Source organism: Pinus tabuliformis, chromosome 2_2 (assembly GCF_031772625.1).
Source record: "Pinus tabuliformis cultivar Carrire ecotype Pingquan chromosome 2_2, CPIR1, whole genome shotgun sequence".
In the NCBI taxonomy this organism is placed as follows: domain Eukaryota; kingdom Viridiplantae; phylum Streptophyta; class Pinopsida; order Pinales; family Pinaceae; genus Pinus; species Pinus tabuliformis.
The window spans coordinates 417,072,979-417,089,220 of record NC_142300.1 but is presented as its reverse complement, the minus strand read 5'-3'; positions in this window follow the sequence as shown (position 1 = coordinate 417,089,220).

Here is a 16,242-nt window from a genome sequence, read left to right as displayed (position 1 = left end):
CTTAGGTTTGGCAATCTAATCCCACCTAACCCATGCAAAGGTCTTGCCCTCCTTGTTCCCTCTCCATAAGAATCTACAACAAATCTGTTGTATTCTGTTGATGATGCCTTTGGGAATCCAAGCTAACACCATCCAATAAACTAGAATGGCCTCCAATACTAACTTAATAAGCACCAATCTCCCTGCCCTGGATAACCAACGATGGTGCCAAATGTTAATTCTAGCTTCGATCTTGGCCACCAACCATATCCAATCTGCTATGAGGTATTTGTTGGGTTTGAGCCTAAATCCCAAATATTTAAGTCCTTCTTCCAAAGCCAGTTTCCTGTAAGGAAATATCTGTTGTGCATATACACTCTCATGTTGTGTACAATTTTCCAACAAAATGGTGGATTTTTTATGATTGGATTCCATGCCCGTAGCCTTGCAAAAGATGGATAAGATATGTTGAAAACTTGAAGAGTCATGGATGGATCCATCAAGAAATATGAGAACGTCACAAAAAAAGAATATGAGACAGGGTAGTGGAGTCAGTCAGTTTAACCCCATGGAGACTCCCAAAAATTTTAGCTTCTGATATAAGTCTACTCAGACCTTCCATAATTAAGAGAAAGAGCAAAGGTGATAATGGACACCCCTGTCTAAGGCCTCTCTCAGCATGAAAGAAATTGGATGTTGCACCATTAATCAGAATGCTATAAGAGACCAAGGAGATACAACACATAACCCAGTTAATAAAGGTATGAGGGAAACCTATATGAGTCAGAATGAGTCAGATATATATCCAACTAGCTCTGTCGAAGGCTTTGGAGAGATTGATCTTGAGAATAATGCTTTTCATATTCTTTACTTTTATAGAGTGCAATCCTTCATGGGCAGTTCCAATGGCTTCATGGATCTGTCAATGGTTTAGGAAGGAAAATTTATCCTTTGAGATGTGTTAGGATAAGATGGGCTTAATGCGATTGGAAATGATTTTGGAGATAATATTGTATATACAATTGCATAGGGAAATGGGCCTAAAATCATCAAATGAAAGTGGCTTATCATTTTTGGGAATCAGGGCAATGAAAGTTGAGTTGAAGGCTTCATACATTTTTCCATTGATCCTATAATATTCTATAACTGTAAGGAGATCCTGTCCTATCAGTTCAAAGAAAGTCAGATAAAATTCGACAGACCATCCATCTGGACTTGGACTCCTATCCTTCTTGAACCATTTCAGCACTACCTCCAACTCCCCCATAGTAACAGTTTTATTCACGTTCTCAATCTCATCTTCATCCACAAACCGTGGAAATTATCTGGCCATCCTAAATATCTTGGATATTGATGCTTCACGAGGGGCACTAAACAGTCCTCCAAAATGTCGGATGCCCATATCAACCAACTTGTTAAAGGATTGTGCCTCTTTACCCCATTCATCATTAAGTGACCAAATCGTGTTTACGACCTTCCTTCCTATGGCACATTGCTGAAAGAATTTTGTCTTATCATCACCAACTTGAAGCCAGATGGCTCTACTCTTAAGTTTCTAGGATTATTCTTTTTGTCTTAGTATTCTGAGTCTTTCTCCTTCAAGCAGCAATAGGTGGAGCTTGTACTCCATGGATATAAATCCATTGTTGCCTGAATCCTCAAGTCTGGCCAGTTCAGATTCAATCTCATGAAGATCTGCTTCATCCCTCTTTTTCTTTGCCTTGGCCCATTCTATCATTCTTTGTTTAAGTCTAGTCAGATTACTAGTTATGACTTCCACTGGAGATCTATCTCTTACCTGATTATAAGTGGTCCATGTGTATTTTACTATACGATGGAACTCCTCCTCTCTTAACCAGGAAGAATTGAATTTGAATGGTGCCTTTGGCTTGAGAGATGATCCCATGATTTCTAGGAAAATTGGAGAATGATCTAAAATACCTCTTGAGCCTACCCATTGCCTAATCATGTTGATATTCTCTAGTAAAGGTGCCTTAATGAGGAATTGATCTAGTCTTCTGGCAAGCATAACATCACCCTTCCTTCTATTTCTCCAGGTAGGCTGAACCCGGGCAACTTCAATGTTGAGGAAATTGGAATGGTCCAAGAGCTGCTCAAATAAAGCGGTGAGGGAGTCTACCTATGCATGGCTTCCCCATGATTCAGCATGACCTATTGAGAAGTTTAGATCTCCTCCCATAATAATATTGTCGCTCATCATAACATACGCTCCCATTAAGTCCTCCCAGAATTCCACCCTATTGTGAGAGGGGTCGTATATATTTACCATCCTAAAGATTATTCCTAATTCTTCTGAGAAGACATCTGCAGATAAGACCCCTTCCCGCCCCCAAACATTTTATATTCTCATTTTTCTGTTATTGATACCAGTCACGCATCCACCTGACTTGCCTTTAGCATCTAATGCATGAAAATTCCATCTAGGGACAAGGGCATTCAACTGGTTAGTAATGTTTTCACCATCGCCAAGGGTCTACTATAGGAAAATGACATCCAGTTTTTCTAGTTCAAACAACCTCATCAAGGCTAGTTTTTGGTCGAGGCTAGCCAGACCCTTGCAATTAAATGATAACCACTTCATCTAGGAACTGAAGCAGGGTTTCCCTTTGCTCTAAGAACCCAATCAATAGGAATTTGTTTACCAGATGCCACTTCTACGCCAACCTTGTGAATGTATTTAGAGATATTCGAGTGACTGACCCTCGATGGCTTGGGATCCTTCGGCGGGGTGGGGGGACTATTCCAATGCCACATCCCGACAACTGGGAGGGATTGGAAAGGGATAAAGAACACATATTGTGCCTATGTCTAGTGCAAGTATCAGATGAGGTAAGATCATAATCGTTTACCGGTAAAGAAGGCCCAGCTAGATTGGTCGCAGAGGGTGATAGACAACAAATAGGGGATGATACCAAGGGACAAGTAATGGTGGTCAAATCACATATAGATAATGATACCCCATGCAATGATAGAGATGCAGAAGAATGTTTTGAAAGTAAATTATGACAATGAATATCCAGGGAAGGGAGAGAGAGTTCAATAACCGGAAGAGGACCAAATTTGAAAGAGTGTGAGCGTGTAATCCTTGCTAAACGAGGTCGATATGTCGACTCCTATGAACCTTGTATGGTTTCCATTTTTAGAGATTGTGTTATTTTTTGTGTGTTTTGGGCATCAACAACCATCTCGTCTGCCTATCCCTACACCCTTGCCTTCCCAGCCACTAGGTTCCCATCTCTAATTTCCTTAGAATTCATCGGGCACTATTTAAACAGATGGTCAACCTCATGGAAAGTTTTTCATCGAATGGAACCCCTTTGTAATCCAAAATTTGCAGCCTGGTTTGTCCATGATACTGGAGCCTGAGACTTTCCACCAGCCCATCTTTGGTGTCCAAATGAGCAAGGATACGAGCAAATTTCATCTTCCCAGTCTCGATGAACAATTTATCATGGTGCAAGTAGACTCCCAAATCATCTTTGATACATCAAAACATATCCTACAACCAATAATGGAGAGGGGTTCCTAGAATACGCGCCCAAATTGGTCCTGCGCCCATATTTTCCTTATCAGGGTTGAAAAGCGACGAATATCGCTTCAGCATAACTGGCACCATCTCAATATGCTAGAATTTTGATAGAATCCAATTGGCTTGTTTCGGATGAGAGAAACTCAGAGAGAACCAACCCCTTGTCATAGTCATGACAGTAGGAAGATGATCAAGTATCTAGCCCCAAATATCCATAACCCATTTTTTGAGTCGCGTCGCGGTATGATTTTGTCCTCTCACCCTGCCAACCAAGACAGTTCATATTGTGTCTAATACTTGAGCCAGTTTAATACCTTCGCCAAATACCAACAGTTGTCCTTGCTCCCTAACCTTGGTATTTTTAGATTTCTTGTCGGGTTTCTTCTAAGAACCCTCCTGTGAAACCGTAATTCTATCTTTCTCGGCTTCCAAAATTATACTTGGTGCTCCTTTAAAGTATATAGAGGCCTTCATTGAGTGGGGAGGCTTGACCTCTTGAGCAGTATGCTCCGCCTTGACTGTCCTTAACTGCCTTACTGCCTCCGATTGAAAAAATTCTTAGACAACTATATGTTAACTTACCCCTACCACCCCTATATGATACGCAAAATATTCACTGAGGCCAACTGCCAAATTAGAGAAACAATCCTGCTTCCAGAGATGTATCTCAGATGGTGAGGGGATTGAGAGGATCAACTGTGGTTGATAATCTTCCCGAAATGGCTCGACAAACGAGTCCAGAGAACCAACAACAAGTACCGACATGATGGGCTCAAACCCTAATGTGGAAAATGAAACCTTCCCATCTTCCAGGACAGGGTTATATAAGTAGCAACCTGATCAACCGGTTCCCTGACATTAACCGATGGATTCATACTGGCTTGTTGAGGTGGATCCTCTGTCTAGATCAATATGGAATCTATGGAGTCAGAGGAAAAATCCACTAATTCCTCCTCCATCTCAGCAATAGGGCCTTGAAGGGGATCAATCATCGAAACAATTGACAGTAAAAAGTCTCCTAGCAATGTGATCCCTCCCCTATAACACAAACTGCAGGTCTGACGATGTGTGTTCACCCCACCGCAACCACCTCCACTACCTGCGATGTCTAATGCAGTCTTTTATCGATACCCTATCCAAACCCTATATTCTCGCCGACCTTTGCAATACAGCTCGACCACAGAGCCATCTTTGTCCCATGAAAACTTGAAGTTATGATAAAAGAATGTTGGTATTCTCATAGGATTACACATCATATATTTACGACTTTATAGATTTTAATATATCCATAGGAGTTGGTTTTCTTTGATTCATTTTACAAATATTTAATTACAAGAAATATTAAAAGATTTTGGAGCAAGATTTTTGGATTCTTCGTGTTGAAATAACCTTTTTACTTCATTTTATGAAATGTATTGACTTTAGTAAAGAATAAAGATGTTTAAAATTTTCCTTGATTTGGAATTTTAATGTTGTAAATCTTTTTGTTGAAGGTAAGTTTATGATCCATTCAAATTCAACGTATATGATAATAGTTATTTTATTATATAAGTTGAATTTGAATAACTATATAAAACATTTAAATTAATTATTTTTATTTTTGGATATTTTTAAATTTTTATTTTGGCCGACATGAGCAAAATTTCAACTTTGATGATGGACGGATTGGCTTACACATCATACTGAGCTATAGAATGCACCTCTCGGGGAAAAATTTGTTATTATATCTTTTCATGTTTCATAAAATTCACTTTATACTAAGTTATAATTTGATTTGAGTTAATAGTTAGAACATGTACTTCATTTAATAATTAGGACAAGTGTTTCTTTAAAATTGATTATAGGTTGAAATCTATAAAGGTAGAGTATGTACACCTTTACTCTTTGAAAATATGTCCTTTATCCTACAAGAAATATAATCTTAAAATAAACTATACTGAGGCACAATAAAAGTCATAAAAATAGATGAGTAAAAAATAATATTATATGGACACATAATAGAAGAATCTCCTCTTCATCTAGTCTCATATGTCCAAAAGATGTAGTGTTATTTAGTCTTATTTAGGTACTAAGATTTCCCATACTCCTCAATACACCTCTAATCAAGGTTTGGATAAGTCATTTGGGTTTTTGTTTTAGGTCATATAAATATGAGTGAAGGTAATGTGAGTGAAATTTTGTAGCTTTTGAATGACTTTTTGATAAACAAGAAGAATAGTGGTTTCACAATCTAGCATCTCCATTAATCTAATATATGATAATTTTTTAGTTTCCATATATGTTGAGGGATGTTATGTGTGAGGAAATTTCAATCCGATGAACCTCTTTTAGAGCAAATAGTTCAACAAAATTATTTGTAGCCCACCTAATTTTTGAGAAAAAAATGTAGTAGTGGTGATAAGTCAGAAATTAAATTCCATGAGAACCCCCAACAATGGTTTCTCCACACACACACAAATATATATATATATATATATATATATATATATATATATATATATATATATATATATATATATATATATAGATATATATAGTTTAAATAGTGCTTAACATGAAGTTGACATGTAGAATATACAAAATATTAATGACAAAAGACAAATTGATTGTCTATTAAAATTTAAATATTTCAATGTCTCTCTCACACACACACAAATATAGGTGATGATAATGATTAAGATATGTTGAAATAGAAGCAGAATAAGTCTATTAGATCTTAAAAATGTAAATATTGTTTTGATTCCCTTAAATTTGTATCACTTACTCGAAAGTTAGTAAAAAAGGTGTTCCAAGATTTCCATAGTTTCCATGAATTAGGAGGTTAGTAAGGTTAGTATTTTAACGGATTCTTTGAAATTGATTTCTAATATGGGTCTACATAGCCCATTCTAGGATAAAGTTTTTTTACCTTTTGCCTTCAATCCTCTTATGTCACAAAGATGATATATTATTGAATCTCATCATGTTTTCTAACACATTATTGTAGCAAAATGATTTAGCCAAGACTTGGAATCTTTATGCAAGCTTTGTTTAAGCTGCTAATGTTTATAGTTGGAGCCTCTTGTCATACACTTTATTTATCTTGTTCTTGTACATCAATTATTTAACCATGATCATGCACTCAATGGGGGAGAGACTCATTTCTATGAGTAGGATAGAATAGGGAGGACATGCTAGCATGTATTGATTTTAATATTAAGAGTATATGTTATAAAATTATTTTGGATTTTCTCTATTCTTAATGATGAGAGTATCAAGTAGGATACTTTTCTAATCCCACAACCAAAAGTTTACTAATTTACACATAAGCAATATCATTAAGATGATGGCTCCAAAACTAAAAATTGAGCCATTAGGAATGTGCACCCAAGCATCAAGCCTCAACTAGTACTAGTGTAATTTTTTGTATAATGATATATAGAACATAAAATCTAAAACCTATCTTTTAATATAAAATGGTAATAATAATAAATTTAATTTAATGTATCTTAATATTATTATTCAACTATAATAAATCTACATATAATAATTATGAAATGGAAATAATTTATAATCAATAAACCATATAAGTTTTAGAGGAAGTTAATCATCCTCATCTTGTACATTACCATTAATATTTATAAAATCTTTTTAGATTTTCTCTATCATTCACGAATATTCTCCATAGACACTACATGATGGAACTTAGCAATAGTGACCAAAGTATCAAGCACGAGGCTTTTCTTATTTCACAACCAAAATTTTACTAATTTACACATAGGAAATATGATCAAGATGATGACCCTTTAAGATGATGATGATGATGAGCCACTAGGAATGGGCACCCAAGCATCAAGCCTCTGCTAGTGCTAGTGCAGTTTTGTATAATCATTTATATAGAACATAAAATCTAAAATCTATCTTTTAATATAAAATTATAATAATAGTAAATTTAATTTAATGTACCTTAATATTATTATTTAGCCATAATATATCTACATATAATAATTATGAAATGAAAAAGATTTATAATCAATAAACCATATAGGTTTTAGACAAAGTTAGTGATCTTCATATTTTACATTATGCTTAAATCCCAAATACCACGGTAAATACCATGTGCAATTTTGTATAATCATATATATAGAACATAAAATCTAAAATCTATCTTTTAATATAAAATTATAATAATAATAAATTTAATTTAATGTACCTTAATATTATTATTTAGCCCTAATATATCTACATACAATAATTATGAAATGAAAAAGATTTATAATCAATAAACCATATAGCTTTAGACAAAGTTAGTGATCTTCATATTTTACATTATGCTTAAATCCAAAATACCACAGTAAATACCATGGGCAGATTCCGTCCATTTTGACCCCAATCAAAAAAAGGGAATATTACATTTATTGTATAGAAAATATTTCACGTTTCATAAAATTCACTTTATACTAAATTATAATTTGATTTGCTCATAAACATCGTAGTTATAGTTGTAAAATATATATTTTTTTCTTTTTGTATTCTAGATGAATCTAGCACGCTAAGTTACAATTTGATTTGCTCATAAAAATCGAAGTTATAGTTATATATATATCTATATATCTATATATATATATATATCCTAGATGAATCTAGCAGGTTAAGTTATAGTTTGATTTTCTCATAAACATTGAGGTTACAGTGTATTTAAGGGAATCTTTTGAGTTTCAACAATTTCCCATTTTTCGAATTAACCAATTGAATTGTCCCCGGAACTATAGTTGTAAATTATTATTATAATATTATAATAATATATTCATAATAAAAATTAAAATATGTTAATTTATACCAAATATATAGAAAAAACAACACAAAATTATTATAACATATATTTTTAAAAAATAATCATAAAATCTTACAAATTCGATTAAACATAAAACCTTATTAAGAAATTATTTATTGTTTTTGGTTAATTTTTTGAAACATTCCACCCCGTTTCCCTTTTTCTAAATTTATCAACCATCCATTTAAGTGAAGGTCGTTTTCCTTTTTTTTGCTAAATAAAAAATGGTATTTAGAGAAATTTACTTTTTATCTCTTTTCCTAGTAAAGGTCGTTTTCCTTTTTGTTTTTTGCTAAATAAAAAAAGTATTTAGTGAAACTTACTTTTTATCTCTTTTTATTTTGAAATGATATTCATGATAAATTTGGGAATTGTAATTTAGGATATTCGGTCTCTATCGCTAGTCTCATTGCCTCTTTCCTTTCCACCCTGAATATGGGTAGGTATTATTTCTTTCCCACCCAGATGGATGGGTCGAATAACAGGGAGTACTAAAGGGCCATCATACACAAAGGGAGTACACAAAGGAAATTGGTACATTGGACATATCTATTTGTGTAGCTACATTTATGTATGAATGGGTAACTGTGGTAATGGGTTCAGGCTTCGCAGAACACCTCATGGTTATTGATTGTTAATAATTATCGATTGAATTTTATTCACATGGTCTCATTTCTAAGATACATGTATGTTAAAAAAACGAGCTTCTGAACTTTACGTGGTTGATGTGCCTTGTCTCCATTATTGCAATTGTGTGTTGTATTTAATTTGTCTAGTGTAGAAATTTTTCTTAACTGGCGTAGATAATTTTTTCTTAGCTGGAGAAGATATTCAATATAACTGCCCTCATTGTTTGATTTTTCCCTGTGTTTTGGACAATATTTTCAGAAGACACAATACAATGATTGTTGGGGTGTGTTGGGTTTCGGTGGCTGAGAGATGTGTTTTGTATGATTTGACTAGTCACTGTAGTTGTTTCACTTCTAAAATATGTTTTCTTTTGTTTGGGATATCTGAGCCTAGTTCACAATTTGAAACTAATTTGTTTCTGCCCTTCAATGCAGAAAAGGAGTGAGAAGCTAAACTAGTTTTGTTTGTTGTCCAAGAGTAGGAGTGAGTTTGATATTTGTAAGTGATTGAATTTTGACAATTAATGTGATTCAGGTGTTTGACGGATGCATGATACTTTCTTAATCGAATGAAAGCATGAAGTTTGAATAGCTTCTTGATTGATGTGAAAGAAAGTAGTTAGCAGTGCACTTCAAAAGTATTCGGGTTTCACAGAACACCTCATGGAATGCAGTCCCTAGCTTCGCAGAACACCTCATGATTCAAACTAAATCCAAGGCCTAAAATCAGATTCTAAGATCCATTTTGATCACGAGTTCTTGAAGGGCATTATATATGTCTAGCGAATATGTGCTAAGAAAAATCACTGCCATAATGTGTGGATAGAATTAGAATGCCACAAATATTTCTAAGTATATATTAAACTTTTCAATTTAAAACATTATTTCATCATTCGACGGGGTACATAGTTTTTAAGTTCCAATGAGTCGGTGTAAGAAATTAGTAAAATCAACCCATAAAGGGATTCATAAATGGAAAGAAAAGTACACTCTATAAAAGAAGCCAAATGTATATGTAAATGTGGTGTAACTGTGGATGAAAAATTGGGAGTAGAATTGGATGTTAAACTAGGCATAAAAGCAAGATGCAAACAATCACAGAAAATGGGTTTTAAACTATAAGTAAAAAAGGGTGTAACACTAGACACAAAGAAGGTAACCAAACATGGCACAAAAAAGGACGAAAAATGGACACCATACTAGATGCAAAAAAGAACAGACAAGTAGACATAAAATTGGATGCAAAATAGGATGTCAAGTTGGGTGCTAAAAATAAGAAAAAATGGATGTAAATTTAGAAGCCAAATGAGGGTGCAAAGAATGGTGTAAAATTGGGATGAAAATTTGGGCACAAAAAAGGATGTAAGAAAAGACACAAAAAAAGATGCAAAATGAGGATAAGAAAACGGTGAAACCAAGTACAAAATATTAGATACAAAAAATAATGCATAGCTAGATGTAAATTTAGACTCAAACTTAGGTGCAAAATGAGATGCTAATGTGGATTCAAAATGTGGTAGAAAAAAGGATGCCAACTTGGATGGAAAAATAATGCAAAATTAGACACCAAAAAGGATGCAAAAATTGATGCAAAAAATGGTGCAAAATTGGACACATAAGTAGACACAGAAAATGGTGCAAAAATGGCCATAAAAATGGCTTAAAATTGGCTTAAAATTGGATGCAAATTGAGATGCAACATTGGACGCAAAATAAGGTGCAAAAAAACAATGCAAAACTTGGTGCAAAAGCAAATGGAAAAGTAGACGTAAAAAATAGATCAAAATTGAATGTAACATTAGATACAAAATGAGATGTAAAGGTCGAAGCAACACATGAATCAACATAGGATGCAAATATACATTAAAATTTGGATTCTCAAAAGGATGCAAAATTGCATGCAAGAAATAGTGTTAGAAATGATGCAAAATTGGATACAAAAAAGGGAGACAAATCAAATGCAAAAGTTTTTCCAAAAAGTGGTGCAAAACAAGATGCAAAAATGGACACCAAAATAGATGAAAAATTTGGTGCTAAATCATGTTCAATATATGGTGCAAAATTGGATGCAAAAAATGGTGCAACAATAGGTACAAAAACTGGCACAAAACCATATGCAAAAAATAGGTACAAAATTAGAAGAAAAAGTTGGTGTAAGAGTAGATGCAAAAACTATCACAAACTAATGCAAAAAATAGTGCTAATTGAATGAAAACGATGGTGTAAAACCCGATGTAAATGACGACGCAAAAATAGAAGCAAATAAGGACACAAAACTAGAAGCAAAAAACGACACAAAAGCATATGCAAAATTTGGCTCAAAACTAGAAGCAAAACCTATTGTAAAACTAGATGTTAATCTTGGTGAAAAATTGGAAGGAAAATTTTTCGTTAAACAAGATGCAAAACTAGATGCAGAAAGTGGTGCAAAATTAGACACAAAACATGGCACAAAACTGGATGCAAAATCTAATGCTAAAAATGACACAAAAATTTGGCATAAAAAGAGATGCAAAATTTGGCACAAAAAAATGACATTTTAAAAATTGTACAATAGAGTCTGATTTAGCGTGAGCGTGCTCATCCCAATTGGAAAAAAAAGCAATAAAATCTAGCGCTAAATCTTGTGCAAGTTTCCTATTTTGTTGTAGTGCATGAAGGTACATTTCTTCAGGTTAATCAACAGTTTCTCTTATTGCAACCTTTCTAGAACATATGTTACATGCCTAAAGTGTTCTTCCTTTGTTTGGATGGAAATAAAAATATCATCCAAGTAAACAATAACAAAATTACTGACAAACTCCTTCAAGAACTCATTCATCAACCACATGAAAGTACTTGATTCATTTGTCAATCCAAATAGCGTGAATAAGCATGACCAACAAATCATATAGTCTATTATTGGTCTTGAAATTTTCCTTCCACTCGTCCCCTTCTTTGATTTGGATCTAATGGTAGCCACTCTTTAGATCAACCTTCAAAAAGTAGGTTGCTCCACTCAAACGGTCCATCATGTTGTCTATCTGTGGCAATAGAAATATATACGTAATTGTGATTTTTTTGATTGCTCTGGAATTTGTGCACATCCTCCATTCTCCATCCTTCTTTGGACTAAGTACTGCAAGGATAACGCATAGAGTCAATCTTTCCCTTATCAACCCTTTTTCTAGCAGTCCTTGAACCTGTTTCCTTATTTCCTCATTCTTCTTGGGCGTCATTTGGTAAGAAGATTTATTTGGAAGGATTGATCCTAGTATTAAGTCAATGTGATGGATGATACTTCTCTTAGGTGGAAAATCACTTGGAAAATCATCTATTATGATATCATTAAACTCTTGCAACATCTCTTGAATCTCAACAGGTAAATCTACAATTTCAGTGTGCATAATTATTACCTTTGGTTTGTAGACCATTGCATAACTAACCTTTTATTTCTCCATTTGTTGTAGAAATTCTTTTCCTCCTAACAATAGTTCTTTTGAGCTACTCATCCTAGTTACACTTTCCTCCTTTAATGGTACAAGAGTATGCTTGATATCATCATTTTCAAACTTGTAAGATTTTTTCTCTCCATTATGCACCATTTCCTATCAAATTGCCAAGTTTGACCCAAAACGAGGTGGCAAATATCCATTGGCATGATGTCACAAACTATCTTATCCTTATATCTTCCTATCTAGAACTCCACTTCGCTCTGCTCACTTACCAACAATTGGTGACCTTTCTGTAGCCATGACACTTTATATGGTGTTGGGTGCTTCATCCTTTTCAATCTAAATTTTTCCACCATTTATGTGGAAACTAGATTGTCAGTGCTTCCACTGTCAATCACCACTTTACAACACTTAAATTCCTCTATCCTTGAAAACAATCCTAAACAAAGATCTTCTTTACACTGGTTCAACAATCTTCTTCATTGGTTTCAACAAGACTTTGTTCATCATTAAATCTTCTCCTATCTCTGGTGCATTTTCTGCCACAGGTGCTTTTGCTTCTGTTGCTTCTGGTTGAGCTATATATGCATCTCTTTGTCCTACTTTCTCATTCTCAGGACACTTTGTGACAAAGATGCCCATAGTTGTAAAACCTATATACAGTCTCTTTGTCTCTTCCTCTACCTATACACCTCTTGCAAGGTATTCCTCCTTCGAAGTCACCTTCTTTCTCTTTTCGTCCTTACTGCCTTGGATTACTTGCATCATTATTTTGAGTCGAAGTCTTCCCCCTTCCAACTATTTATCCTTTTCCTCTAGCAAAACAATGGCCTCTACCTGAATTCTGCTTCCTTGTTATCTTCTCTTCTGCCTTGAAGGAAAACTGGTATGCTTCTTCCATCTCCTTGGGAGAAAGCATGTCGAATTCATCTTGAATCTCTAGCTTCAAAACATTGATGTACCTTGTTGTGTTCTCCAGGGTGTCTTTTACATAACCTGCCCTCAAATTCACCTTGTAAAACTCCTTGGTATACTCTCTGACTATCAACAACCTTTGCTTGAGGTTATGCACATGCCTGTAGAGGGATATATGATAGTATTTTGGCAAAAAATTCCCTTTCATCTTCACTACCATCTTGTCCCAACTCTTTATCACGGCTTTCCCTTGTTTTCTCCTTTCAGCCTGCACATTGTACCACCGTAATGAAATATGACATTTCAACCTAGTTACAACAAAATTTACCCTCTTGTCTTCTTCAATCTCCTCATACTCAAAATATTTTCTAATTCACTCATCCAATTCACCAAATTCTCAGCTACCAGGTTGCCATCATAGGTAGGCAATTTAGGTTTTGGTCTTGAACTTGAGCTTAACATTGACTTCAATAATTTAACTTTCAGAGCTTCATCTACAAGTGTTGCACTTTCTGCTCCAACTTCCTCCTTTGATATTTTGTCATCTCCAACCTCATGGTCTCGCTGCCTACCTGCCTCCATGGCCTCTAAACGAGCTTGCAACCTCTATATCTCTTCTTGGAGTTCTGCATTAGCTATGATTCTCCCTCCTCGACCTTGAGTTCTCCTTGCTCGCATAACCATCTCCCTATGTTGTAGACAACAACCCAAAGTCAGATGTGGTTATGATTCGATAAATTGATAGAAAATGTCAGGTCAAGAGGAAAATTAGTCACCGAGTGTAGAAAATTTTGGTTGTAGGCGCTATGAAATTATTTCATAACGCTCTTTTAGAAAACTTTAGGCACTATGAAATGATTTCATAACATTCTAAAAAACTATGTTTTCAAATTTTGGAAGGTGAAAGGACTCAATCCTCTACAAAATTATTTCCTCCATGGTCTAACTTGTCTCCCAACTAAGGGAATTTTCTCCTCCCACCTCTCCTCATCAATGTTTTTTCCCTCATGCGAGTTAATGGCTCAAGTTCCAATAGAAGGAATGAGTCCCTGCCTGCAAAAATAGAGGCGCTGCAAAATAGTGTGGAGGTTACGATAAATGGAACATGCATAGATAACCACTGCTCAAAGTTGAATTTTGATAGGCATATAACAATTTTGAAATGGTCACAACCAATTCTGAAACTTAATTAAATGCACACATAGTTCGATTAGAAACATAGGAGAGAAAACATATATTGATGAATAATACAAAGTTACAAAAAATTTCTTTCATTCACCTCAACATACACACTCAGAGGTAAGAGAAGAGCGACTGCTCCTACCCTTCTATGCCCATTTCATTCACAAACTCTAGCAAATGGTTTGTTTCCTCTTCTCTCCAAATGAGGGAATTCAAAAAGACACTTCGTGAGCTTCTTATTACAATAAAAAATAACTCCTAAATTTCTAGACCCTTCGACTTATGCAATAATAATCCAATCTTATACCCACATTAAATATTCAAAACTTAAATAAAAACAAAAAAAATATTTGCTAGCATTAATATGTGGCCAGTCCACCACATTGTTAAGTTCTGCTCCATTTCTACATCTCAAGCTTGGTCAAATGCACTTGCATTGCACAACGATATAAATTAAATGGTTGGTAAACACTAACATCAATTCATGATAGGCATCAAAACACTTACTTCATGATACACATTGCAAAAATAAAGAATAAAGAAAATAATTAAATTGTAACTTTATTTTAAATTTATTAGTATTAATAATAACTATAGGAATAATTAGATCAGGTGGATGATGAAGAATTGAAAAATAGCAATGCTCACATGTCGAAGAGTGATCCACCTGAATTAACAGAAAACACTGGTTGGACTCAAGTTGGGAAGAAAGGAAAAAGTATTTCTCCAAGGAAAACAAGAAGTGAGACTAAATCAAATCAAAGGTAGTGAAAAATGGAATGTAAATGTGTTTGGAAATTGGGTTTTTTTGGAAAATTTTTAGCTGGAAAGGAATTGTAATTTTTGTATCATAAGTACTCGTTTGAGGGTTTGGATTAAGCCTCGATGCTCATTCTCAAAACTGCAAGGAAGATTTAAATATGTAAAGTTTCTGGCCTTTTAACCAGATTATTCTTTAATACCAATCTCTACCCATTCCTTAAAAAATAAATAATAATAACTATAGGAAGAATTGATATTTGAGTTAAAAATCTATATATTTAAAAAAATATGTAACATGATTCTTAACCACAGAGATTCAACCTCACTTTAACATGGATATTCTTAACTTAAACCTTTGTTACAATACCATGACATACTAATACTACATAGAAAAAAAATCATAACTTATTTAATATGACAATTATGCATATTACATTTTTTTAGTTAATCAATTAAATTAAAAAGGTAAAAAAGACAACTACTTTTAAAACAAATCACAACATTTGATATATGAATATTACTAAGAATATTCTAGAATATTATAAGAAGTTTAACTCCCTACCATCCACCTAATAATTATTGATAGTGAACCTTAAATTATGAAAGTCCTATTCCAAAATGGACACACCATGTATATTGATTATTCATAATGAGGTAGATTTTCACTTCTACCATATTATTTTAAATTTCAGAGTATTAATCTATTTCCTTTTGGTATTTTGGAGTCATTAACATTTAAACAAGAAAGAAATGCATAAAAATAGGAAACTAAATCACCTAAGTTAACATAAGAAATTACGTAGTAAAACCTTGACAATGTGTCAAGGAAACCTCTATGGGGCAAGGGATTGGAATTCTTATTGCTCAAAAAATGACTCTCCAAGTTACAACAAGCCTATCAAGCAATCACCAATTAATATGAGCTATTTCGTTACATAACTTCCTTTCGTAATAAAAACTGACTAAACAGTAAAATAG